The following is a 4,004-nucleotide window of genomic DNA, read 5'->3' on the forward strand; positions in this document are numbered from 1 at the left end:
CTATTTGCTACAGCAATTAATTTCCAGTTTCTGAATTAAAATCCTTTTCAGAAGAAAGCCATTGTGAATCTTTTTGAATTGTCCTTGAAAATCATTAATGAATGATTTTCTTTCATTATTAGCCCTCGAACTGAGACTACTTGTTTTTAAAAAACTACTCAACATCTATTGCTAAAAATCTTAATGCAAAATATTTCTAGAGTTCCTCAAATTTATTCTTACCAGATATGCAAATCTGTTTAAAATGACATTTGCGAATTTGACACAACTTTTTATATATTCCTTACTATTTGAAATAACAAACACCACTTTTTTCTAATGCTTCAGAAATAACATTTATGTGTACCCACAGCAAAATTTGCAATTTTAAAGATACCCTTAATGTTTGAAGATATCTCTGAGATTATTATTATACTGGTAAAGAAATTACTCCACAACTGTGCATCCTAGTGAGAAATCATTTATTCAGCACTTGCTTTATTCTGTTCAATGAACGAAAAATTATAGGACTTTGAATTTTTTACCAAGGAAAATTTCATTGTAGAATGGGTTTGCAGTACATTGTAAACATTTCTACAAAAAATATAACTTTAGATTTGGACAATAGTCTTTTGATGATCTATTACAATGCCATTTTTGAAGAAAGGAAAAACAGTACAAAACTTCAAATAGATTTAGATTATGTATGATTTAATATCACTTTCAGTTTTCTAACTTGGAGACAAAAATAATAGTTTCATTCAAAGCTTTATTCTTAAATGACTGAAGTAATCCTAGATACAATTGTCATTTCATCTTCGTACTTATACTACATTATAGAAGCTTTATAGAGGTGTCTATCTACCTATCTACATACACACACACAGAGTTATATACCTAATGCCTATTCAGTTTTATTTATTGAGAATGGAGTTGAAGAAGTTTGCGTTCATCATTTTTCCTTTCTGTGACCTTTTTCCCCCTGCAAAAAGCTTCTTTCAACAACTAGACCACATGCCCACTCAATCTTTCATGTTTGGAAACATGCTTTCTTAAAGGATGTGATAAACTAATTTATTTCAACATGTGAATAATGGATAAGATTTTTATTACCTTTGGAAGAGAGAGTTTCATTTTGCATTGAATAAAGGAACAGTCCTTTTAAAACCAACTGATCTCTAACCGCGGAATTCTTTCAGAAATCAATGAACAGGTGAGGGAAGTATTTTGAAGGAAATATATTTACTGTTTTGATAGAAGTGGAATGCTATGTACAAGTACTGTGCAAGGTAATAGGGTGAAATTGCATCACATAAGCAGTCACCTACAATATTTAAGTATAAGACTAGCCATAAATCCTGTCAATATACTTTCTGGGTTAACTCACACTTCATCTTGCCTTATGTGGTAATATAATAAGTTCAGGGGATAAATATAAGCAGCTATCTGAAGTCAGTATATTTTTTTCCCACATAAATTCAGATGATAAAAGTAAAAGGAAAGGACTACAATATGTTGTTTAGCCTACTTTAGGAGCAAGTTGGTGAAGATTAGACAGCATCGTAAGACACGAAAGAGTGAGACAGGAGAGAAAGAGCTACAATTGCAAAGTTATCTTTTTAACACCTCACTAGCATTTTAATGGAATTATGTTCTTCACCTAGATGCCTACATGAAGCATAGCTAAAAATTGATAATATTGGGTTTTTATGTTCCTCATTAAATTTCATTGTGCTAAACAAAAAGTAGTGATAAAATTTATGTGCTATTTGTTGATATAAATTGAATCTGTCTTATTACTTAATATATATTCTTTGAATTCATGTTTGTGTCTCAAGCATAAAGTCATAGGAATATCATCTTTGTCAATGTTCTCTGAAATCGGACATCACAGAAAGGACTAAGATGTTCCAGTAACAGACCATCAGGTTCTTCTAACTGCTTAAAAATGATAATTCTTAAAAACTTTAGAACTCTGTCTCTAATTTTCTAGAAGCTTCCTGGATTAGACAAGAAAGAAACAACAATATCAAAAATCAATACTATTTATAACATAGACATAATTTTTCACAGTAACTAGAAAATATATTGCAACTCGAATCCTATATTCATATTTAGAATGAAAAACTCTCAAGTTAGTGTAGCCCATTAGTAGAACATAAATTATGGAGATACTCTAATGAAGCTTTTATTCCTATTTTTAGTGCCAGTAAATGGAGATGAATTTTATGAGTTATTAAAACTTTTATAAACACCAGACCACACCTCAAAGCACTTTCACACTTTTGTATTAGTTACTGCAATCTAAAAAGTACCTACCTGTATATGACAAATAACACAAAAGCAACTGTCTGATGATCTGGTGTGTACACAATTCAATTCATCAACAGTTAAATTTAATGAAGAATCTAACTTACCGGTGGCTCAGCCCCCTTAGAACCAGTCAGCCCTCCTGTTAGGGATTCGATATCCTGAAAAGGGGAGAGGTGTTGATTGTAAAATGCTACTCGACAGCATGGAGAATCCCCAAGTCCCACAGTGTAGTAACTTATTCAGCTGCAAAGTTAAGACATACTAGCTACTTTTTTTTTTTTTTACAGCCTTGCACACTGTAATAGTATACAAATAGCCCCATATCTAAAGAGCTAGATATTCTCTCCAACTCTGTACAATCTATAAAAAGAAAAAAATATAAACAGACTAATTATTCTTGAACTATGCAAAGAAAATAGCTCTAGACAGGAAAGTAGATGTTTCATCTTTAAAGAGCTGAAGTGAGGGCAGAACAGAAAAAAGAAAATGTAAGAAAACTGCAATTTAACACATAATTTTCAAGAATATTAATCCCATGGAAAATGTTTTATTATTAAAAATCATTTTAACTTTTACAGATATATAATTGTATATATTTATGGGGTACATGTGATATTTTGATACAAGCATACAATGTGTAATAATCAAATCAGGGTAATTGGGATATCCATCACCTCAAAAATTTATCATTCATTTGTGCTGAGAACATCCCAAATCCACTCTTCTAGCTATTTTGAAATATACAAAATATACAATTGTTAACTATAGTCACCCTATTGTGCTACTGAACACTTATTCTTTCTTTTTTTGGAGACAGAGTCTCACTCTGTTGCTCTGGGTAACAGGCATTATCACAGCTCACTGTAACCTCAAACTCCTGGGCTCAAATGATCCTCCTGTTTCAGCCTCCTGAGTAGTTGGGACTACAAGAGCATGCACCACTCATGGCTGATTTTTTTCTATTTTTGTTAGAGAAGGGGTCTTGCTGTTGTTCAGGCTGGTCTCGAACTCCTGAGCTCAAACAATCCTCCTGTCTCAGCCTCCCAGAGTGCTGGATGACTGGCATGAGCTACTGCGCCCAACCTAGATCTCATTCTTTCTAACTGTATTATTGTGCCCATTAACCAACCCTTGTTTATCCTCCCTCCCTAATACCCTCCCATCCTCTGGTAACCACCATTCTATTCACTACCTCCATGTAACCAGTGATTTTTAGCTCCCACATATGAGTGAGAACATATGACATTTGTCTCTCTGTGTCTGGCTTATTTCACTTAATGTCTTCCAGTTCCATCCATGGTGTTGCCATTTTTAAAAAAATTATCTATGGTCCACTCTATTCCTATATATACACGATAAAAACATAAAGAGTTATGGATATATTAACTGTTCTTTTACAAAGATCGATTTCTAACTTTGAAATAGTAACTAAAGAAGGTCATGCCTGAGTAATGATTGTAATTGTTGAAGTTATCATAAATGGAGAAATGGGTGATGCTGTGGTAAACTGCAGAGGCTTTTGACCTGTTTATACCCACAACTACAACTCAACCACATCAGTTCTAGGGCTTTGGTTCTAGGATTGCTAATCATATGACTTTTGCAAAAGAAGCTGGAATTCCAGGTTTTACAATAAAACAATCCAGGTTTTTAATGTTTGCAACCAATTTAATTTTTAAACCACCGTCCATCCCTCCCAAATGGGAAAAAAA

The 4,004-nt window shown here is 33.0% G+C and overlaps 1 long non-coding RNA gene across 1 annotated transcript in view; it reads right to left on the reverse strand.

Annotated features, from left to right (window-relative positions):
- Positions 1-2,392: 2,392 nt before the first annotated feature.
- LOC105812808 overlaps positions 2,393-4,004 on the reverse strand; it is a 119,599-nt gene continuing 117,987 nt past the window's right edge. Inside the window, exon 3 of the long non-coding RNA XR_001137629.1 lies at positions 2,393-2,450. This is a non-coding gene — a long non-coding RNA (uncharacterized LOC105812808). The remainder of the gene's footprint in view (positions 2,451-4,004) is intronic.

This window comes from Propithecus coquereli, unplaced genomic scaffold (assembly GCF_000956105.1).
Source record: "Propithecus coquereli isolate 6110/MARCELLA unplaced genomic scaffold, Pcoq_1.0 Scaffold264, whole genome shotgun sequence".
Classification (NCBI taxonomy): Eukaryota; Metazoa; Chordata; class Mammalia; order Primates; family Indriidae; genus Propithecus; species Propithecus coquereli.